This window comes from Mesoplodon bidens (genome assembly GCF_964165515.1).
Source record: "Mesoplodon bidens genome assembly, chromosome: 2".
Lineage (NCBI taxonomy): Eukaryota > Metazoa > Chordata > Mammalia > Artiodactyla > Ziphiidae > Mesoplodon > Mesoplodon bidens.
Window position 1 is genome coordinate 137,680,513 of NC_138177.1, and position 25,374 is coordinate 137,705,886.

Below are 25,374 nucleotides of genomic sequence, written 5' to 3' on the forward strand. Positions count from 1 at the left end.
TATCTGTGCTATAAAATATATACACATGTTATTACCATTATTAATATTAATAATAACAATATATCGTTATTATTATTACCATCATTTCTTACCAGAAGTCAAACATTTTTTAGGAACAAGAGAGACACAGAAGTCCAGGATTTTTCTCAAGGTAGCAATCATCTTCTCTAGAACTTGACCAAATGGTTATTTTCTCTCTGCTTAAATGCTCCCATTGATGGGCAGCCCAGAAGCTCATGTGGCCATTTATTTCATTCCATTTATTGGACAGCAATGGAATATAATTCACTAAACTGAGACAATCTGCCTCCCTATGATTTCAACCCTTTGGACCCACTTCTCCTCCCTCAGAGAACAGAATAAAATAGTGCTAATACTTATTAAACTCTTACTCTATTCCTAGCATCAGTCAAAGAAATCTATTCACATTCACTCACTTAACTCTGACAACAATCCACTGAATTAGTTATCTTGATTTTACAGATTGGAAAATTGAGGAAACAAAGTCACCTTTCACGTGCTTGGCTTGAAGTATTTAAAGTTAGAGGTTGTTTCATTCATTGAACTGAAATTTACTGAATATTTTCAATATGTAAGATTGTTGTGTTCTAGTTTCTAGCAATATGGAAGGGAATGCAAGGAAAACTGCTCCACTCAGGGAACTTGGAAAAGAGATTGAAAAGGCAAGTCACAGACTAGAAGAAAAGCAAATTTATGATTACCAAAGGGGAAAGGTGGGAGGGAGGGATACATTAGGAGTTTAGGATTAACATAGACACACTACTATATATAAAATAGATAATCAACAAGGACCTACTGTACAGCACAGGGAACTCAATACTCTGTAATAACCTATAATGGAAAAGAATCTGAAAAAGAATAGATATATGCGTGTGTATAACTGAATCACTTTGCTCTACACCTGAAACTAACACAGCCATCTGCCTCTGGAGATTGTAAATCAACTATGCTCCAATATAAAATTTAAAAAGCTGAAAAATATCATAAAATAAAAGGGAAAATATAAATACATAAATAAATAGATAATATCTGTAAAAGGTTTATCTGACAAAGACCTTGTATCTGGAATAAGTAAAGAAATTCTTACCACTCAAACATATGCTAATCCCATAAACTCCACCAAAGAAAAGATAAAGAGGACAAACACATGAAGAGATGCTAAAAATCATTAATAGGGACCTACAAGTTAAAAGCACAATAAGGTACCATTATAACCCACTAGACTAAGAGTAAAGAGAGTAGACAGACTAATCGTACTAAGTGTTGGCAAGAAAAAAGAACAACTGGGACTCACATACACGGCTGGTAGGAATATGAAATGGTACAACTACTGTGGAAAAGAGTTCCCTCTTGATAACTCATGTTACCTTTCCAAACTGAGAACAAATGAAACATCCTGCATGATTAGAGGGTTGAATGATCTTGTTCTGTCACTAATCAGCTATGCCAGTGAGTAAGTCACCTCCCCTCTCTGGGCTTCAGTTTCCCCATTGGTAAAATAAGAACCTTGGACCGGGTAATGTCTATGATCTTTCCCTATGTGAACTTCTGTGGCTCCATGTTGACAAAATTGCAATACTTTTAAAATACTTTTATCTTGATTAATGACTTTTATCAAACCTTAAACATTTCTCTATAAAGCCCAAGTCCAACCTTTAGCATAGTGCCTGGTACACAGCTAGTACTGAGTAAATGGTAGTTGGGTGAATGGATAATTCCCACCTACATCCATCTTATATTTTTCACTTGCTTCAACTTTCTAGCTGTGTGACCATTAACAGATTGCTTAACTTTTAAACTCAGATTCATCATCTATAAAATGGAGGTCGTAATAGTACCTGTATCAAAGGATTGTTATGAGGATAAAATGAGTTATTATATGTAAAGTGCTTACAACAGTGCCTGATACACAGAAAGCCCTATATAAGTGTTGACTATCATCATTGTCACCATCATCACTACTTATTCTATTATCCCTCATATATTTCCATTGTCTTCAGAACCCTTCTCCAGATGTCAGTGTTATTGAGTTAATCCAGATGTTACTTTCTTGAGACTCCTCATGATGCTATGGTCAGTGTTTCACTTTTATGGTTAACCCTCTTTAGCCATATTAAGACTTAAACCTAAGATTTTTTTCTCAGCACTTTTGGAAATGAATTGTTCTTTGTCTGATAATGCCTACTTGCCATTCTTGCTTTTCTTAAGTTATTTCCAATTACAGTGTCACATAGTTGCTTTACAGTTTCTCATCCTTCTGTACTTTTTTTTTTAATTTACTTTTGGCTGCTTTGGTTCTTTGTTGCTGTGCGTGGCTTTCTCTAGTTGGGGCGAGCGGGGGCTACTCTTCGTTGCAGTGCACAGGCTTCTCATTGCGGTGGCTTCTCTTGTTGTGGAGCACGGGCTCTAGGCACACGGGCTTCAGTAGTTGTGGCTTACAGTCTCTAGAGCGCAGGCTCAGTAGTTGTGGCGCACAGGCTTAGTTGTTCCATAGCACATGGGATCTTCCCGGACCAGGGATCGAACCCGTGTCCCCTGCATTGGCAGGCGGATTCTTAACCACTGCACCACCAGAGAAGCCGTATGCCTTCTATACTCTTACCAACTTCTTTCTTTGGCTGAGACAAGGCCCTTCCTTACTCCCTCTAACTTCTGAGACAACATCAGTGACACCAGTGAACACCCTTAGAGATGCTTGTGTTTTAGCTGAGTGGGGCTCCCATCAAATAGCTGCATGGGTCACGTGAACACAGCAGCTTTCATTCAGTCAGTGAAAGTGCATTTATGGAGTGTCTTCTTCATGCAGGCTCTGTTCTCAGTGCTGATTATTAGCTTTACACTCCGAGTGTATCATCCAAAGCCCCTCATAGACCCAGTCCTCAGAGAAACACATCCCCACGGAGACCTTTCTGTGAGAGGTGTAATCATCACTTTTATAGATGTTGGTCATAAGCTTTTTGTATGTACAGTAGCTACTTCATTGACAGGGGCGAGGTGCTGGAAATAAAACACTGTATACAGCATGCTGGTTGCCCTTGAGTAGCTCTTTGTCTCATGGGGCGGGGGCAGATTTGTGGAAGGGTTGCAGCGTGCCATGGTAAGCGTCTTGAGGTGCAAGGTGCTTCTTCTGGAGGAACAATTTTCAGGGCTGAACAGAAGCATCCTGCTTATCTGAGGTCACCTTCTTTAATCGATAAAGTGGGCGTAATCTTACTCATCTCCTTGATTCTTATGAGGCAACCCTCGGCTTTTGCTCCCCTCTGCCTACACTTCCTGTCTAGGGGATCTCTTGCGGGTCCATGGCTGTGGATACCAACCCTCTGTGGATGCCTCCAGCCCAGCCCCCGTTCAGGCCCAAGTCCTTGTAGTCATTCTTCGTGCTTCTCCTCCTTCCACACCACACATCAATCCAACAGGAAATCCTGCCCACTCTCCTGGTTCTTACTGTACATCTGACATTCTCATCCACCTTCATGAGATTATTGCCGTACCTCCGGAGTCTCTGTCCGTCTGTCCTTGCCCACCTCCTGTCAGTTCCCTACACAGCAGAGAGAGATAACTTCAAGACTGAAGTCAGATGGCATCATCCCCTTCTCAGATTTCCTTGTGGTCGCCATATTATGCCCAGGAGAGAACCCAATACACTGTAAAAGGCCCTACAAGGCCCACGTGGTCTGGCCTCCACCTACCACTTCTCCCCTTTTTTCCTTAATCTTCCTGACACATGTCCCCTCAGGTGTGCACACCTTTTCTCTCTTCCTCCCTCACTGCCCCTCCCGCTATTTGTCTGGCCCTCCTTTACTCCATTTCAGTCTCTGCACCCTTGTCACGTTCTCAGAGCCTAGTACCTTCCCTGACTAGTACCCCCATCACATTTCATAAACTCACAGCATCTATGGTTGTCATCCATTACAGTAGTTTTTTTTTTATTTGTTTATTAAATGACCCTCAGCTAGAATATAAACTCCGTGAGGATAGGGACGTTGTCAGCCTTGTTCATTCATGTGTCCCCAGGAAGACATGGCAATATGGTGGGCACTCAGTAAGTATCTGCTTAATGAATAAATGAATGAATGTGGATGAAATAAGAGCATATTTGTAAAATGCCAAGCCTCAAGTTTTGCGTTTATAGCACTGGTTGCTTTTTGCTCCTACCTCACTTCCCCCCTTTCTGTCCCCTTTCAGTCAACACCACCACCCCCTCTCCTGCCCCCAGGCCCGACTAAGGGTACTGTGCATTCACAGGTGCCTCACAGCCTTCTTTCCATTTCATGAGGAAGTAATTAAAATGCAGCCTCCTGTTATTCCTCTCCTGAGGCTTATTCACTCTGAAATCCCCTGCTCTTCTCTTTTATCGAGGCCGTGACATTTATTCCTCTGAGTTTAAGAAAGAAAAAGTACAGAAAAATGTAGTGATCATTACATTTTACAGTGAGTCGACACGTCATCGGCTTTTCTTTCATTTCTTCATGTCGCTGGAGATTTGTATCCAAGACTTGAGCATAACTATCCCACGTGAAGAATGCACATAAACGGCCACCTCCAGGGTCTTATTGTTGGAATTCCTGGTCTCAGCATCATGGCCGCCCTGGCCAGACCTTCTCCAGGTAACCCAACACATCAGTCTTCTGCTCTCATCTTCTAGTGGAGCTCATTGCATTCACTTGCACACCAAGTGCAGTCTGTATGTTAGGGACCAAAAGGCAACCAGGCCACCAGCTTGCAAACCCCTGACTGTTCCCCAGTGTGGTGAAAAGAGAAGGGCACCGGCTGCAGAGACTTGGGTTCAGATCCAAGTGTATCACGTTTATGATCTTGAATAAATGTCTGGGACCCTTCATCATCTGTAAAATCTCCTCCTCAGGGTTGTCATGAAGATTAGAATAAATAAGCATTCAAACAGTGCATCGCTCAGAGGGACTTGATGAATGCAAGCCTCTCCTCCTTCCCACGATGGGCTCTTCCTTGGACCGTGGTGACTTCACACTCCCTTTTTTTCCCCAGAAAAAGGGGCATAGGCCCACTCATGGGACCTTGTAGACACCCTACAGTAGTATACTGGGTAATAATTTTTACTCAGCTTGTGGAAGCATCAGTCTTAGAGTTGGAGTCTTAGGGTTCCAATATCATTTGAAATTTTTTTAAGCTGAAAACTATTTTCATAAACACAGTTGAAGAACACAGGGAACTATATTCAATATCTTATAATAACCTATAATGGAAAAGAATCTGAAAAAGAATATACATACATGTATATATATGAATCACTTTGCTATACACCTGAAACATTATAAATCAACTATACTTCAATTAAAAAAAAAAAAAGACTTGCAGAGAGCCAGTGCAGTATTTGGCACATAGTAGGCATTTAGTATTAACATGTATGTTGAATGAATGAATGAATATGTAATACAATTAAAAAATAGCTGCTCTGGTTAAAACAGACATTGAGGTCTGAGAAGCCTGCATTCTAGGCCCTCCCCCATCCCAGGAAATAACCTATGAAGCACAACCCTTAGAATCTTCTAGGCTTCATAACATTTTGGAAACCACTAATCTGGTCTAATGCCATTTCTACTATAGACATTTCTCCTCCAACATTTTTGATGAGATGATTTTCCTGTTGCTGATTGAAAAAAAAAAGGGGAACAGCTCATTCTAGTTCTGGACATTAGGGAATTTTAAGAAGTTTTTCATATTTAGACAAAATCCACACCCTTAAGTTTCTACCGGTTGGTTGTGGTTCATTTCATTCATTCATTCATCCATTCATCCACTACATGTATTGAGCCTCAATTCTATGTCTTGCCTGAAGCTTCACTGTTGGGATATACAGATGGCCTTTCTTTTTCCTTTTAAAGTTCTTCATTCTTATGTGTCACATTCAGTGAAAATCAATGTGGATTTTTACTCAAGGTTTTCTCGAGCAAAGAGACAGTCCCATCACAATATGCAGCTAGAACTTCTGAAAATCTACTTTCCAAATATCTACCTTAATAAACCTATACAATAAATCAGCAGCTCAAGTAATCACCCCCTCCTGCCAGCCACCTAGATTTTTACCTCTCTTTTCTCATTTGTTATTCAAAGTGGCTTTTCTCCAGGTAGCCCCAAACACTTGCATATGTATTGCTATCTAATAGCCCTTTCGAAAGCTTCTGCCACATCCATCATCCCAACCAGCCATGCAGAAGTCCCTGCTGGTAGTCTGTCCATTCAACAGATATTTATTGAGCACATACTACGTGTCATTCACTTTTCTAGGTGCTGGGGATACTACTATGAATAACAGACAACATTCCCTACTGTCATGGAGCTTACATTCTGGAGGAGAGAAGTAGACTGATTAAAAAAAATAAATAGGTAAAAAATGCATCAGTGTGTTAGATGATAATAAATATAATAAATGCAGTGGAGAAAAATAGAGGTTGGGGTTACATCATTGCCTATAAAGCCCCATGATGATTAGAACCTACTTGAGGGATGGCCTGTGTGTGTGTGTGTGTGTGAGAGAGAGAGAGAGAGAGAGATTATTTCTGATGGCCTCAAGCAAGATGGCAGTGGTGAGATGATGAGTGATGGGGCAGGGAGAGAGGTGGGGTCCATGGGTGAGCCATCTTTTTTCCTGCCAGTGGTGATACAGGGGCTGGTGAAGAGGTGGTCCTCTTTGGATCTCACAGAAGTCCTTGGATCCCTCATGATTTTTACCAGTGGAGGGAAGAGGGAAACATGGGGGCGCTATGGATATACATATGAAAATATTTGGAACATAGAGGTAGGAGGAGGCAATTAGGAAGGTTGCTTCAACGTAAGAGACAGCATAGGAGTTAGCCATTTGTGCGATGTCAGGGCAAAATACATTCTGATGGCCAGAGGGAGCCATACTTGCAAAGACCTGAAGGGATGAAGGCATCTGGTAGGTTTAAAAAACTGCATGTGGTTCACCTTATCTGGAGCCCAGGATGCAAAGTAGAGTCAAGAGCTACAGCAGGAAGGAAGAGCTATGATGAAGGAATTCACATATCATGCTAGGATTGTAGCTTCCACACCTGCAGCATTGGGGGAACATTCCAAACTGAAGAATGAGATGACCAGATCTTGTGTTTCAGAGAGGCTCTTCTGGTATCCGTGGTTTGCAGGGAAAAAAGACTCACTGAGAGGAAAGAAATGAGCCAGAAGCAAGGGCAGAGGGCAGGTAATAGTGAAGGAGAGGCGGACACCAGCCCAGCCATCCAGAACTATCGCAGTCATCTTCTGCTCAGCAGCTCAGCAGCTATTCCAAGACTTGCCTAGGGTCTTCTTTCCACCAGACAAAACTTCCTACTTGCTAGCGTCAGCCCACCTCAGAGGTGTGCACCAGTAGTTGGGGCTTTCACTACGCACCGTAGATCACGGCAGCTGCCCTCTCTCGTCCCTATCCTGCTGTCCTCAGGCAAAAGTCAATGTCAAAGTGAACAGGTGTTGCTAATGGTATGAGAGACTAGGAAAATCAGGAAACAACAACTTCGAGCCTGAAATAATAACATTTTAATTGGAAATCTGTGAAGAGACTAACCTGTGTAGATATATGAAAATCCTATGCAAATACACATGTGGTCTTTCTAACTATTGTCAGAACCTCGATCTGACCCATGGGAATTCATAATGGTAGATGCTAGCTTTCAGCTGAGGCTAAGGGCTGTCGATGAACAATTCTAGGTTTTACCTATATTTAAACCATAATTAAGAAATATATTGATGGCAACCTGAACTTAATTAGCTTAACTGAATGTTGGAATTGATTGGGTCTGGAGAGAGCCCAGTCTGAAGCTAAGCCTTGGGGAGTTTGCAGGGGGTAGAAAGAAAACCCAACTTGAAAGCACCTAGCAGAAGTGAAAAGGAATGGGCGAGGAGCCCCTGGGAGCATTATTAAAGGGGAAAGATTCTTATCAGAGAGTTGGAAGAGGAATGCTTACATTTCAAATCACACATAGCTGCTCTAGGTCAGGCCACTCAGTCAAATGGGGGGAAAAATGATGCTGGGAAGCAAGATTGTGTGAGATACAGAGGGGCAGCAGGCATCCTTGTGTGGGAGTGTATCACACTGAACACACAGTCGCATTAGACTGATGGGGACCAGGCCAGGCCACCAGGCTCCATACAAGCACTTAGGGCACCTAATGGTTAAAAACAAAGGATTTCAGCTATGATGTGTGTCTTCTTCTGTCTTTATTAAGACCTAATTATGTAAGCTATCAAATTGTATTTTATAATACATGGTTTAATTTTCTTATTTCAAAACACCTGTGTTGTCTGGAGTTAGGTGATCTTGAGCTTCAACGCCAGCTCTGCCCCTTGGTACAACGTGACCTTCACATCTTGACGCCTCAGTTTCTTTAGTACAGATCTAGTGTGATGTGCTGGTAGAAAGGTGCTACACTCCCGGGCACTGATCAGCCCACACCTCATGTTCTTGTTCGGTCCTGTGGTTTGTAAGTGGTTGAGCTGAGGTGCGAACTGTGGTACCTGGTTGTGTTACATGTTTCTGCCTTAATCCCCTTGCCCTCTACCCTGGTTCTCCCCTTCTCTTCAGAGAAGCTCTCTGAGTTGTGTCCAGAGGTGTAGTCTGCCCCACCTGTGTGCCCCTCACCTCGTCAACAGGGACGTTCTAGCTAAATCCAGCATCAGCTTTTCTGTCTGTATCTCACCTTCCATGCTCAATGCTTCCCTAAAATCGCCCCTTCCACACAAACGACGATGAACTAGAGTATGAAGTAGGATATAAAACATGAATGATATTTTCCATTTTGCTTTTATAATTATGTACATATGCATGCATACACATCTCTGTACTCAGAGAAAATAAATTACTGGAAGGAAAAAAGCCGAAGTGTTACCAGATGTGAATTCTGGTCATCGTTGGGATTTTCCAACTGTCCACAAAGGATATATTATTTTTAATTAAAAACAAATCAACATTAAAAACAAGACTGTATTTGCCTGGGAAGCCAGTTAACCTGGGTCTCAACCCTGCTTATTACAGCCTGTGTCCTGTCCCTCGTGAGGGCACTCCTGGTGGCATGGTCCTTCAGGACTGGTATTTGAGAGAAACATAAATTCCTCTGACCATCTCTGTTGTCCTGTCTCAAGTTTTAGCTGCACAAGAAGCAAGCTCAATTTAAGGAGAATAGCAGCTTAAATTTACAATATTGTAGAAACCAAAGCCCCTTTTGTAGAAAATTCAGAGTCCCTGGAGGTAACATCTAACTTTCTAGGAATATCTTCAGGCATAACCTCCAATCTTGATGTGGCCTTCTCTTCCTTCAGGTGTGAGGATCACGTCTTGGAATGGACGCTCCTGGGATTTCCAGGCCCTGTTAAGTGTCTAACCTCATGGGCACCCCCTTCACAAAACTGGATCATGTAGTTGCCCCCACTACCTACATACGCACAGACACACCCACCAGCACCACCCTGCCTGTGATGACCACGTACAGCTTCAGATCCAGAGCAAGGCCTTGACCTTGATTTGGGACAGTCAAGAACCAACTGAGAAGGTTCCTTCAAACTTAGATTGTTTTGCAACTAGTCTGGCTCAGCCACTCGTGATCACTTCTGCATTGTTGCTTGTGTTTGAGTGATTGTTTTTGGTAACTCATGTGGTATAACAGCCCCTTCTGTCTGGCCTCTGAACACCTCCAGCCCTGCTCACCATGTTATAAGGCTACAACTTAGTAGGAACAAGTGATCTATCAAGATGACCATGTCGTTTTTTCCTTTGAATTACTGGTAAGAGGCATTATATTAATGTATTTATCCCTGTAGTCCAGGAAAAAGTCACATTTGGCCATGATACTTCTTTAATAAGTGGGTGAAATAGGTTTGCAAACGTTTGATGTGGAATTTTGGTATCACATTCCTATGGGTAACCTACATGTGTGTGTTTGTGTATACATGGACATACATACACCTTCTATACTGGTCAGGTTTTGGTGTTATAATGTCTTGATTTACTACATTACTAATCTACATTATTATGTCAGATTATTTAGACTCTACTTTCTGTCCATTCTGATTTTGTTGAGGTTTTCTTTGTATCCTGGCATACTCTTTGAACGATCAATGTCCTAGTTTGCTTTCAAAAGACATGCATTCTTTCTTTGAGATTAACATACTAGCTGAAAGGGCAGTCTCTGGGAATACCTGCTTCAGTTTAGAACAAGGCTTAATCTCTTATGACAGTGCAGTTGTGTTATAATCTTGGGTAAATTAGTTAACCTCCTTGTGCTTCAGTTTTCTTATCTTTAATACAGGGATAATAATTTTCTGACTCACAGGGTTATTGAGAGGATTAAATGAGATAATAGTATATGTAGATATTTAGAACAGCACCTGGAACATTGTAAGAACTCAATTAAGTTAGTTTTTAGCAATTTTTAGAGATGGATACATAATTTAATAAAAATGGTATTCTATGCTCAACATCATTAATCATTAGAGAAAAGCAAATCAAAACTACAATGAGATATCATCTCACACCGGTCAGAATGGCCATCATCAAAAAATCTACAAACAGTAAATGCTGGAGAGGGTGTGGAGAAAAGGGAACACTCTTGCACTGTTGGTGGGAATGTAAATTGATACAGCCACTATGGAGAATAGTATGGAGGTTCCTTAAAAAGCTAAAAATAGAACTACCATATGACCCAGCAATCCCACTACTGGGCATATACCCTGAGAAAACTATAATTCAAAAAGAGTCATGTACCAAAATGTTCATTGCAGCTCTATTTACAATATCCAGGACATGGAAGCAACCTAAGTGTCCATCAACAGATGAATGGATAAAGAAGATGTGGCACATATATACAATGGAACATCACTCAGCCATAAAAAGAAATGAAATTGAGTTATTTGTAGTGAGGTGGATGGACCTAGAGTCTGTCATACAGAGTGAAGTAAGTCAGAAACAGAAAAACAAATACCGTATGCTAACATATATATATGGAATCTAAGGGAAAAAAAAAAAGGCATGAAGAACCTAGGGGTAAGTTGGGAATAAAGACACAGACCTACTAGAGAATGGACTTGAGGATATGGAGAGGGGTAAGGGTAAGCTGTGACAAAGTGAAAGAATGGCATGGACATATATACACTACCATGTGGGAAGCAGCCACATGGCACAGGGAGATCAGCTCGATGCTTTGTGACCACCTAGAGGGGTGGGATAGGGAGGGTGGGAGGGAGGGAGATGCAAGAGGGAAGAGATACAGGAACATATGTATATGTATAACTGATTCACTTTGTTATAAAGCAGAAACTAACACACCATTGTAAAGCAGTTATACTCCAATAAAGATGTTAAAAAAATAGTAAAACTAAAAATGGTATTCTAGTTTTGTCTTTCTTGTTAAAGTCAATTTCAAGAAGGTTATTTCTATCACTATCTCATATTTCTAAGAGTTTTTGCTTTATATACTTTGCCATTATGTAACAGCACACCTCTTATTGATTTACTGTAAAATGAGCCATTTATCAATATAAAATAACTTTCTTTGTCTCATATAATGCTTTTTGCCCTGAATTCTACTTTGAAATGTTGCCAGCTGCTGCTTTCTGTTTGTTTGCTTTCTATGCTTGATAAATATTTGCCCAGCTTTTCCTCCCTTTTCTTTCTTGTTTTTGTTTTACTGTTCATCTCTTGTAAGCAGCATATGGTTGGATTTTGCTTTTAACTCAATGTGAAAGACTTTATCTTTTATTAGGGGAGATTTAAACCATTTATATTTACTGTCATAACTGACAGGTTTGGTCTTATTCCTGTCTTTTTGTTTTATGCTTTCTCTTCTTTATACTTTCTTGGGGCTTCCTTTGTTTCCTGTCTTTTTTTATATGGGCTAGCTCATCTTCCTACTTTTTTCCTCTTCTGGTGATTTAAAAGCTGAATGTCTGTTTTTAGCCAGTCCTGGGTGAACCTAAAACATGATCTCTGAGCTCCAATAGTGACAGAAGTGTAATGGTGGGTAAGTAGCCAGGCCACTGAGCATGGAAGTCAATAAAATCGGTCCTAAACCTCAGAGAAATAGTGACGGTTGTTCCCTGAGCCACCTTATCGCAGCTGTATGAAGCCCAAGATCCTTAAATCTGTGTCACATTCTTGTGCTTCACACTTGGGTCCCAGCCTACCTATCTGGCCCGATCTCCTGCCAGCCTTAGCTAAGTACTCTGTGCTTCAGACACATCTACTACTAACCATCCCCCAAATCAGACCGATTCTTAAACATCTCCACATGTTGGTTCAGGCTGCTTCCTGTTTGCCTGAAAACACCCTTCAAGACCTGATGCAATGCAGTGTGTGTGAGTGTGTGTGTGTTGCCTTCTCATTATACTGCCCCATTCTTCCATAGATACCATTAAGTAGCAGAGCTCACTGGATAAACGTACCTGGCTTTGCGTTTCAGCTCCCTTCCTTGTAGCTCTGTGTGCCCTGGATGCAATTTTTGACTTAAAGCCAAAGTTCCCTCATTTGTGCAATAGGGATGCTGACATTATATCTCCTTTAGAGTAAGGACTGAATGAGATAATGAGAGAAGCATGGGAAGAGCTTAGCAGAGTACATGGCACAGAGTAGGTATTCTGTGTATTTGAAATAAACAAACAAAGAAGAAATACACAAGGGGGAGAGGACGGATTGATTTTTAAATACGCACGATGTCCTTTTTAAAATCAAGGTGTATGATATCTAGGCTCTCTTTAGAAAGGCCAAAGCTTGTGTGTGTGACTACCACGCTGGTTCATTTTAAATGAGCCTCCCCTACTTCCCCTCCATCTCTGGTAGGGTAACAGTCATGTGGTCTGTAAAGCTCTTCATGTGCAGACATCTTCTTCATTTATATTGCCTGCCTTGCAAAGGGCTGCAGGCCTAGGGAGAATTTATTAAAGTGGAGTCTATTTATTCAATTTATTAAACAGGAATATTTGAAGGGTTTTCATTTAGAAGAGCGAGTTGATTTATTCTGTTTGGCTCCAGAAGGCAGGTCTAAGTCCAATGGGTAAAAGTTAAAGGACGGCAGACTTTACCTCAACCTAAGATAGAACAAAAGGTTTGTTGAAAGAGGATTTGTTTGTTCATTCATTCACTCAATCTATTCATCACTCAGGAGCCAGAGAAGAGAAAACTGCCTTTGATCTGGCTCTTGCTGTGTCTGGGATACTGTGGTCAACACTCTCACAAACTTTAACATCATGACATTCTCTTTACTGTGTAAGGAGGCATATTATCCCATTATATAGATATCAAAAACTGAGGCTCAAAGAGGTGGTCACTTGCCCAAGTTGAACAACAGCCTGATTGAGTATGGCTTAAACGCCAACTTCTCTGTTCTCTGCAGAACTCACTCTCTTTCCACTTGACTGTGGTGTCTGCCAAAACAGATAGAGGGTCAGATTGGTATGACCACCAGAAATTGGATGCAAGACTGAAAAATCCATCAGCCCACCTTTCCCCCATTGTTCTTTCCCTTTTCCCTTCCTCCTGTCTATCCATCCATCTCTGCCAACCCCCAAACCAGCCCCAATGTGCTACACAAAATTAGACGTTTCATGGTTCTAGCCATCAGATGGTGAATGTTGTCAAGACCAATTCTCAAGTGTTCCTGGGTGGGCACAGCTGCTGCGGATGAGGCTCTAAAGCAGAGCAGGAGAGGGGAAGAAATACCCCAGCCTCTTTTCCTTACTGCCCCTTGACCTCCCCTCAGAGCTTCCCATTAGCAGAACCCAGCAAAGAGCCATAAGTCAAAGAAGCTCCCATGAAGCTGTCCACAGGAATCCTGGGTCACAGAGGAGGGCAGAGATGGGTGAAGAATGGATGGGGCAGGGACCAAACAGAAAATAACCAGCTCATGAGGGGAGATTGGATAAGTGATCTGGTGGGCTGAATTGAGGGGGAAAGCCCACATTGGATCATCATAGCAGGGTCTCTGTTCCTCTGGGCCCAACCTTCAGAAAGGAAGGGGTTAGAGAATTCTGTAATGATTTCTTCTTTGAGGCAGCCGCCATTCACACTGCAGCCCCTGCCAAACGCCAGGCTGGTTTCAGTGTGTCTGAGTCTCTCGCAGGATTACTCCTGGATGTTAGGATTCACTCATACATTCACCAGAGATTTACGATGTGCCATCCTTTATCGTATATACTGGGAATACAGAGATGAGAACGGTAGGACTCCTGTCCTTCAGCACTTCACAGGACACGAAAGGAAACAGATCTGGGAATCAATTATTTCAGGGTTTTAGATATAAGATGAAAGTATGAATGCTGGTCTGTGGGGTCGTAGGTAGATTGAGTCACCCTCCCTGAGAGAATTTAGAAAAGTGATGCTTGGGTCTTAAAGAATGACTTGGAGTGTTAGAGTGGCAGGAGAGGGCAGGACAGTTCCTGGAAGAGGGCATGGCAAATGGCCTGTTGTGTAAGACTGGAAAGAGATGGTGTGTTCAGGGAACAGCTAGAGAGTAATTGTGGCTGGAGCTACCAGCTCATGGGGCTACAGAGCTTCCTGGGAGGTCAAACCTGGTTGAATTCCTGCTTCTTCCAATATAGCAAGTCAGGAGGAAACACATCCAAAAAGGTCAAGCCCCATGGTTGTCCGGTGCCCAGGGTGTTCACCTGTCGGGACAAAAGAGCTTGAGGGTACACTGGAGAGGCTCTTAGGTAAGCACACTACAAAGCCAAGTTCATTCAATTTGACTGATCTTTCTCCAAAGCTTTCTGTGTGCAAAGTTTTTCTGGAAAATATCAATACAGAATATGTCCCTTCCCTTAGGTAATTTCTAAATTGGTGAATCTTGAAAGGCTTCCTGGAGAGACAAATTTTGAACTGATAACCTAAGTATAGGAGGAAGGAAACCAACAATTTTTTGAGTATCTGCTATGTGACAAATAATACACTGGGTGCCTTTGATGTATTATTTTTTTCATAGTAATCTTATGAAGTGGGTATTATTATCCCCATTTTGCAGATAGGAAACTGAGGCTCAGAGAAGTGACTTGTCTAAGAAGACCCAAATGGATAATAACCAAAGCTGAATTCAGACTTAACTGGACATGAATCCAAAGTATTCTTGCCATTGTGTTATGTGGGCCACTAAAGGACAGGACAGTGAGAGGTAGAAGGATTAGGTCAGAAAGAGGCTTTTCTTCTGTTAAGGGGATGCTATCCACCTAGCAGGGCTGTTGGGAGGACTTCATGAAATAAGATACGCTCTTGTTTCATACTTCGTTCTTTGCCTTTGCATATGGTGATCTCACAGCCTGGAATATCCTCTCTCCCATCCCTACATCTCCCCATATCTCTTGCTGCCTGTTTTCCCTTTGTCTTTCTTAACTTGGCTTAGCTAATCCTTTCACTAGGAAGCCTTACACTCATCACATAGCATTGGATGTACCCGAATTGTTTGTTTGCCTCCCTGACCTGATGCTGAGCCCCCGGCTTACTCTTCCATGTGGCTTCAGAACCGTCTACAAAGTGTGTCCTGTTGAATGAATAAATAGCCATCTGAGAGGGCCTACAGCGTAACAGAGGCTCCATAAATAATAGTTTCCCTTTTTTTCCCCTCCTTTTTTCTGGAGGCAGCATTTTTAATAGTCAAAGGCAAACAGGAAAACAATTATTTTATTTGAAATGAGCATCTTTCAGGAAGCTTGGGAATAAGGACAGCCTCCCTCCTTGAAGGAAAGGAGACCTGGAATGCTGTGCTTTTTCTGGGCTGACTCTATCAGACAGGTCCCAGGTCCCCTTAACCTCACACGGAGAGGCCGGGGCCCTATGGCTCCTGGTGGCTGCCTCTTACCTGGTAAGATGTGGTGGCCCTTCCACTTATGGGGCAGAGGGCAGGGCTAGCTGACAGACTGACACAAGCATGGTGGCACACAAAGTAACAGTAAAACAAAATGATAATGCATTTCCTAATAGCCTCCTTCACAGCTGTGTACACTGATTTAATCTTTGCAAAGCACTCTATTGTTTATGAGGCCTCTGGGTACAATTTTATGCCTGACTGAAGAGGTTGCTAATAGCTGCCATATTTGTGTTTAAGGACCTGCAAAGGATTAAACAAAGTATTTTAGAGCAATGAGCCATAATAAACTAATAATACATTGCAAATAATAAATGTTTTTTAACCAATAATTGACTACAAATCTTGTGAACCTTAAATGACAAAAATACTAATTATAAATGCAGTTGTTCTATGTATCCTTCAATGGGGATGGAAGATCAGAGAAGGATAGGGGACCCGGGGTACTTCAGGTCACTGGGGACTGTGGTGTGGACACTGATCTCTTCCCCTGGTGTCATGGTTAAGAACTGTCAAGGTCACTTAGTGAAATGCTGAGTTTCATTTCCATCTTGTGGGGGTGGAGCAAGATTCTGGGGCCTAAGCCACCCACTTAAGTTGGTAGGGTTTGTTTTAACTTACTCATTTTCTAGTCCTAAGGTTTCCAACACTTGGTTTGCATTTGGGAGAATTGCAGAGACATCCCCCAGAGTATCTTGGAAACAGACTGATTCTTAAAAAAAGTTCATGTTTTTGTTAAGCTTCTGCAATGAGCCAGGTTATCTTTATTTATTTATTTATTTATTTATTTATTTTTGTGATACACGGGCCACTCATTGTTGTGGCCTCTCCCGTTGCGGAGCACAGGCTCCGGACGCACAGGCTCAGCGGCCATGGCTCACAGGCCCAGCCGGTCCGCAGCATGTGGGATCTTCCCGGACCGGGGCACGGACCTGTGTCCCCTGCATTGGCAGGCGGACTCTCAACCACTGCACCACCAGGGAAGCCCTTTTTTTTTTTTTTTTTTTTTTTTTTTTTTTTTTTAGTGAGAAACCTGAGTCACAGAGAGATGAAGTATTTTGCCTGAGGTGTCATAGTTGGTAAGTGGCAAAGCCATAGAGCCAGCTGTGGAACTCCAAAGCCCATGCTCTTTTCCCTAAACCTTATTACAACTCTTTTTTGTTCCTGAGCCTCTTGTGGGGCATAGAAGGCAGATTCATACCCTTTGAAAGAATATATTTCTCTAAGTTCTATATGTCTCAGTCATACCAGTTATTTTTTTCTTTGCATGTGGGTAATATATAATCATGATCTAAATTTTAGATATTTTTAAAAACTCAAGATGAAAATTAAGATCACCAGGACTTCCCTGGTGGCGCAGTGGTTAAGAATCGCCTGCCAGTGCAGGGGACATGGGTTCTAGCCCTGGTCTGGGAAGATCCCACCTGCCACCGAGCAACTAAGCCCGTGCACCATAACTACTGAGCCTGCACTCTAGAGCCCGCGAGCCACAACTGCTGAGTCCGCGTGCCACAACTACTGAAGCCCACGTGCCTAAAGCCCATGCTCCGCAACAAGAGAAACCACCGCATTGAGAAGCCCTCACTCACAGCAGCTAGAGAAAGCCCACACGCAGCAACAAAGACCCAACGCAGCAAAATATAAATTAAATAAATAAATAAATTTATTTATTTTTTTAAAAATCACCCATAATTCTGCCATCCAAATAAATCACTGTCAACTTTCTGCTTGCATTTTCTCCAAGGATTCTGTTCCATGTAAATATAACACAATATTGGGATTGTATTTTATGACTCTTTGGTATCCTAATTTTCTAAAAACAGCATTATTTGATGGCATTAATATTCCCTGAAAAATATTTCTTAATAATTACATAATAGTTCATGGTATATAGTCCCTATAGATCAGTATTTAGGCTGTTTCTAAATGTTTCCTTATAATTAAAAATTCAATAATTATTGAGCCTAGCACAGTGCATGGTACCTAATAGACATTTCTGTGTATTTTATGAATGAGCAAATCAATCTTTGCACATTTCTGATAATTTCTTTTGAACAAATTTCTAAAAGTGAAAGTTATTAGATCAAGTTATGTAAATATTGCCAGACTCTTGATATATATTACCGAATTGTTTTCTAAAGGGGCAGTACCAATTTCCAGTATATGACAGGCACTCATAAATTCTGGAACCTGTTTTTTTTAAAGGATAACTTAGTTACTAATATGTTTGTACTTATCTTCCTTACTGTCATATATTGAATTAAACACAGTTACCAAGACTCATTCCTGAGACATTCCCTGTTTAGTGGGGAAAAAAAATATATATATATATGCACGTGTGCACACACACACACACACACACATTTATTGAGGACTTACTATATACCATGAATATACCATGAACTATTCTAAGCACTTTACATGTATTCGTACTCTTAATCTCTCGCTAATCCCATGAGGCAGACAATAAAACTCCGAGTGTTCATTGAGTTGCCTAGGGTCAGATAGCAGTTTTATGATGGGCCCACACCCTACTTCACACCCAGTGGTTATAGATATGAATGAAACAATCAGATAAAGAGTTAATTATGATAGGTGTGGTCAGTGTTATGATAGAAATATAAACAAATCAGAAGAGCACAGAGGACTCTGAAGGGTTCAAGGAGAGATTCACAGAGAATGTTAAAGGATAAATGCGAGTTTGCAAGGAAAACAAAGTGGAAGTGCACAACAGGCAGAAAGAACAGCAGATGCCAAACATAGAATATAGAAAGCAGTTGGTGGGGTGGGGCTGGGGGGCAAGGAGAAAGCAGCCTAGGACATTTAAGGAACTACAAGTAATAAAGGAAGGGAATAATACTTAATATTCTAGGCTTGTGGTTCTAATCCAGCTCTGTGATCATCAGCCATTTGACCTCTTGATGCTTTAATGTGACAAAATATGTAAAGGCTTAGCAGAGTACCTGACACAGAACAAACACTCAGTCAGTGGTGGAGTAGGTGTGGACATGATCTAGTTTGGAATGAGGGAGATACCTTAGGACAGGAATCCTTGAAATCCCATCATCTGGGCATCCACCCACTTTCATACATTAGAGGGAAGATCTGATTTGGGGCAAAGACTAACCATGTTTCAGGCCAAAGGAGCACAGCCTGGAAGTTACCTTGGACAGGTCAAACAGGATGATATGAGTACTGGAGGGCATGGCATAAGGGTAGAGACATGACGGTACAGAAGATGTTCCCCCTACAAGAAAGAGGAGATCTGGGGACACTTTAATGAATAATCAGTGAAAAACACCTGGCCCCATGTCCACAGGGGCCCACACTGAATGGTAAGGATGGAAAGCAGTACAATCAGATGTGTGTTTTTTCAAAGATAAATGGACAATGGATGGATGGGGAATGGTGGTAAGGGGAGGAAAAGAAAGGTGGGGTGGGAGAGAGAGAGACCGGTTGTAGGTCTCTCTCCAAGGGAGCAACACTGATAGTTTGGATGGTAGCAGTGAAGATGGATTGGAAAACTACTCAGGAGGTAGATTTTGATTTTGAGACGGACTTAATGGGATCAGTGAAGGAGAGAGAGGAGCCAGGGATTCTTCCTGGGGTTCTGGCTTGAGGAGCTGGGTGGATGGAGATGCAGTTTCTGAGATGAGGAGACTGGAGGAACATCATGTTTTGGGGGCTGTGATGACGTGTTCAGTTTGTTGCATGAATAATGGGACTTTATGCTGTAGATCAAGGCATATTTCTGGCTCTTCTCTTTTCGTGCAGAGATGGGAAGGGTGTAGGAGGAAGGCGTGGAAGGCTCTGAAATGGGGTAAAAGACAAGATCTCTGTTAGCTATTATGTGCAGCAATAACCCTTGCTGTGTTTATTGCCCATTTAATAGAGTGTACATTACAACCCACAGTGATAATCAAGAGACGGGAGATGTCGAATGATATGCGGAGATACCATAGATGGGAAATTTGTTTCACTGTAAACAGGTTTCCATTTATGAACAGGGATTCTGGATAAATCTTAGCCTCTGCCTCCCCCCATCTCTCCTTCCCTCACCCCCCAAAGAGGGAGCACAGATGCTTTCGAGCCACAGTGCTGGGAGGCAGAGAGCCGTTTTGAAAAGATGGTTTTGCCGTAGGAGAGAGAATGAGGCTACGGAGTGACCCCCAGGGATTGTAGAGTCAGTTATTTTATCTGAAGGCGAATGACATGCTAAGTATCAAAAGTCATCTTTGGGGCTTCCCTGGTGGTGCAGTGGTTGAGAGTCCGCCTGCCGATGCAGGGGACACGGGTTCGTGCCCCGGTCCAGGAAGATCCCACATGCCGTGGAGCAGCTGGGCCCGTGAGCCATGGCCGCTGAGCCTGCGCGTCCGGAGCCTGTGCTCCGCAACGGGAGAGGCCACAACAGTGAGAGGCCCGCATACCGCAAAAAAAAAAAAAAAAAGTCATCTTTGCTGCCATTTTCCTTGAAAAAGAACAGTGATGGAACCCTTCAGACCAATGGTCCAGCCCTTCTTGACCCAAGATGAACTGTATTATATTTTGATGCTTTTTTTCACATTTCTCTAGCTTTGGTTTGCTCATTTGTAAAACAGGGATCATAATAACGTTTTCACAGAGTCGAGGTAAAGATGAACAGTCATTAGACACCAATTGTTAGATACCAGATGCAGTAGTGGTCATGTAGTAAATGTTAATTACTTCCTTTTTCCCCCACTCTTTTCTTTCCATACTTTAAAGAGTCAGACGGGGCCATGAGGTAGGACTGGCCTTGAACTGGGTTTTGAGGGAGCCTCATTGAAAGTAGAGAGTCCTCATATCCAGGAACACTAATTATGCATTTTCCTTGGGGCCTTGGCCAAGTGGGTGGAGTGTCTATATCAGCAGAGGTTCAGGGTGGCTACTGATGAATGTTGTGGGGCTTTGCTAGTCCAGGTGGTCGTCCCCGTGTGTCCTCAGAAGCTTGGCTGCTTTCAGGTGTCTTTCGCGGACAGCAGCATCTGGTGGCTGCCTGAACAGTAACCAGGCTGCAGGCTTCAGGGGGAGCAAATCACAGCATCTGTGTTTCTCCAGCAAAACAGCAGGGCTATTAAAATAGCTCTTAGGCACAGTCTATCACTGCACCATCTCCCTTGTTTGCACGGGCTATAATTGGGGAAATGAGAGTCTGGAGGTCCTGATGTGTTGGTGGAGCACTAGAATGGGAATCAGGAGACTTGGGTTCATGTCCAGGTCTTGCCAACCACTGGATGACGTTGGCCAAGTCACTTGGACTCTGTAGGCCTCGTTTCCTGATCTTAAATGCCCAGAGGCTGTCTTTGATTTATAATGACAATTGCTGCTTGGGCAGTATAGGTGGGATTCATCATAGTAGGCTTCTTTACTATATGACATTGGAAAAATTGCTCAATTTCTCTGTGACTTAGTTTCCTCATCTGAAAGCAGGGATGCTGATCGCTACCATAAAGAAGCGTTCTAAAGATTGACTGGGATGCTGATTTTAAAGTCCTAGACATGATTCCTGGCATGTAACGAGCACTCAACAAAGGTCAGTTGCCTTTCTATCCCTAAGTCATAATATTGCTTAATATCTGTGCTGAATTACAGGGCTACTAAACTGTTTAGTCTGAGCATAGAATCTAAAATCATGTTAGCAATCATTATGATCAAGTGTGATGCATGTATTATTCCCACCCTACACTAGCACATTAATTTCTCATTGGCGCTTGGGCACATATTGATCCATTTGCCAAAGAACGCCCCTCCTTCACTTGTTCTTCAAGGTTGAGCACAAACGATTCTCCTTCATGAAATTTTGAACCCTCTTTAAGGAGATCATTTAGTGAAAATGAACCCAGACCCCTCAAGTTTAACAAAAAATGGAGATGGCAGACTTGAGAAGGAGTGCATGGATTATTCTGTTGCCTGAATACACGTCTGTCAACCACGTGGGAGGATGCGGGTGGGCCTCAGCCCTGGAAGACGCACTTGGCCACCTTTCTGTTTCTTCTGCTCCCCTGTATGTATTCCCTTTGTTCTTTTTTATGAATAACCTAGTGCCTGGTACATAGTAGGTATAATGGGTTTAATGAATATTTGGAGAATAAATGACATATGTATCTAATTCCACAGTACTTTTTCATTGAGCATCTATTGTGTCAAGGGGGCAAGCAACAGGAAGTTTCTCTTCATATTATTTAAGTATATTTTATTTTCAAAATGAGGTTAATTGATTCTTAATGGGATGGTGGGAGTACAGGCAGCACAATTTATATTTACTTAAGGCTCCATTTGGTACCTCACACAGGCATTCCTTACCTCAGTGTGATATTGTAGTCAAAACTATGTGAATTTACTGCAATCTGAAATCACTGCATCACAATTACAGTGCTTATTATTGTTTGCAGTTGTTTAATGTACTTTATATGTCCACATTTTATATTCTAATGCATTAGACTGCAGAAGAGTCCAATTCATCTTCTTCTGCTTGGGATTTTAAATAGGTTAATAGGATGCAAATACAAGGTGCATTTTTGCATTTTGTTACAAATATCGTACACAGATATTACTATGCTCTTTGGGCAAAATGTAATGAAATGTAATTTAATATGATACTTTCAAACACATAAGATTTTTCCTGAGGGTTTTGTGACCACGGTCGTAAACTGTGTTAAACCATAGCTCAAACAAGTGAGTTTCTTTCCTCATTTTATTGGCCTTTCCGAGTTTGATGACTTTTGGTTGCCCATGCTGAATGATGTTTGGGGTTTCATGTGGTTAGGCTAGGCTAGAAATGAGTTTGAAAATATTCACCTCTCTTTGTGAGAATACATTGCTGTTTCTACTTTTAGCCAGCTCCTCAATTCACCACCCATCCTATTTATTCATTCATTCACCAAACTCACTCACTCATTCATTTATGTATTCAACTCTACATCTTGCTCTGTGCTCCTGGCATTAATCTTTCTGTTTCCCCACCCTATTCTCTGAGATGGAAGCTGTGTGGTCCTGGGCAAACCTGCCTGACTAGAGTGTAGGACAGTGGCTGGCTCTTGGAAGGGACTGCATACCTGAGAACAGGAGGAATGGATGTGAGTTTTCTCTTTTATATAGTGAAGATTTCTTTATTTTAAGGATGAAATGAAATAAAGCTGTAAAGTACTTGATGCAATGTAAGACATGCAGCACTCAATGTTCATAGGGAAAATGCATAAATGAACCCATTTCTAAATGTATAACATAGGAACTAAACACCTAGGTTTGTTTTCAAATTAAATAATACGCCATTAACACCTAGAAGAGTGCCTAGTATATAACAGGTATTAAAAATAGGTATTTTTAATTTGATCTCCTTTCTAAGGAAAGATAGTAGGATCTACCACCCATAATATGGAAGAGCAATGACCAGTTAAACCCATTAGGGGCAGATTTATAAAATCCTGACTTTTGCATACCCTGGAAGAGGAAGGAGCCCATCTCTTCTTTTGTCCCAGGCACTACTGCGTAGGAAGTCCTTCCCAGGCTTGCTTTATTTCCCCTTTGCTCTACAGAGCTTCCCTCCTCCCAGCCTGACCTCACATGACTATAGGATCAGGTACGTTATGTCAGGATTCACAGTGGAGAAGGAAAAGAAGGGAATCTTCACAGCTCTTCATCCCTCTCTCCCAAGCCCACAGTGACCCCCTAAGGCAAGTTTTAGATGGAACCCAGTCCATCTCTAGTCCCTGTCCTATCCCACTCCTTCCCCTTCCCAAATGCCCAGGCATCTGAGTTCAGTTCCCTTTGAAATATAGACAAATCTACTCCAGTCCTCTGAGTAACCAAAGACTCAGGAGAGAACAAATAGAAAGTCTGCAGCTACTTTGACTCCCTCTATCTTTTTTTTCCCTCTTTGCCCCTCCACAAATTAAATCCTCTCCATTGACTGCACATCTGCATTTCAGGAGGCAAGCTGTAATTACTCAATGACAGCATGCCCTGATTTCCACTGTGGAAGACCCAGGGCTGGCTGAGATGACCCAGGCATGACCATCCTCTGTCAGCAATGCTAGAGAGAAACATCTGACTTAAAATCACACAACAGTGGAGAGCACTGTTGTCTGGCATTCTCATAAGTCATTCAAAATGCTGGGACAAGATTGCCCCACAAAGGGCCTATAGAACATTCTGGAAGATTCCTCTCTCCTGACACGTCAATAAGGTCCCACTGATGGCTCTTACAACTATCCTCATGACAAGAATGGCTAGTTGGTGGAGTGATTTTTTTTCCCTTTTATTTAAATAGTCCCAGGTTTTACAACTTGGAAGAGAGATGAGAGGTGTCCCCCAAAATCCTGCTCTTCTGTTCCCCATCCTCCCGTCACATAGTTAACCTGACTTGTTGTTCAGACTTCAGCTGAGATGTCATTTCCTCAGGGGAGTCTTCTATGATACTTCCATCTAAGTCAGACAGGCCTGCCATAGTTTGACGTAGGTCTTTATGCTTTCCCTTTGTATCTTGGATCATAATTTAGTATGTGTGTGTGTGTGTGTTTGTGTGTGTGTATATGGGTGTGTATGATTTTATTAATATTATTATGTTTGTTCTATTGTGTGATTCATACGCATCTTCTCCACTAGAATATAAATTTTATTCCCTGGCACAGAGTAAGTTCTTGATGAGTATTTATTGAATGAATGGTTGGACAAAGACAAGAAATAGGGTCACAATAAAAAGAATAAAAGAAGGTGGTTAAATATGCAAACTTCCAGGTATAAGGTAAATAAGTTCTGGGCTATAATGTACAGCATGATGATGATAATTAAGAATACTGCATCATATATTTGAAAGTTGGTAAGAGAGTAAATCTAAAAAAGTTTTTATCACAAGAAAAACAAATTTGTAACTATGTGAAATGATGGATATGAACCAAACTTATCGTGGTAATAGTTTTTGCAATATATACATATATCAAATCATCATGTTGTACACCTAAAACTAATACAATGTTGTATGTCAATTATATCTTAATAAAACTGGAAGGAAATAAATTTTAGGAGTCTAATAAAGAAATATTTACTAATTGGTTAATTTGAGGAAATGTTTTTCATAGCCTATAAGTGAGACAGTGTTTTACAGGTACCCAAGATCATGTACACATTCATTAATTCACTAGGAGGACTCAACACATAATCATACTCACAGCAAGACTTCTTGCAGAAGTACAGCAAGGATCCACACCTAGATCAGTAAGGGAAAAACTTAAGTGGAGTCTGGAGGGATCCATGTTCAGGCTTTCTAACCTCTCTCCCTCCCATGAGGTGTCATACAGAATGTGTTCTACCCGCAGCAGTGAACATTCAGCAATGTTTGTTAAGGTGTTTCTGGTCCAAGGAAGCTCATTTGAGATTTAGTGCCCAAGGTCTTTACTGGGGGTCTGGTCACATATATACTCTCCTCCTAACAATTACAAAATTCCAGTCTCCAAGAAGGAAAGCAGATATTTAGTCTAAACCAAATTATTTGCATAAACAGTCTAGG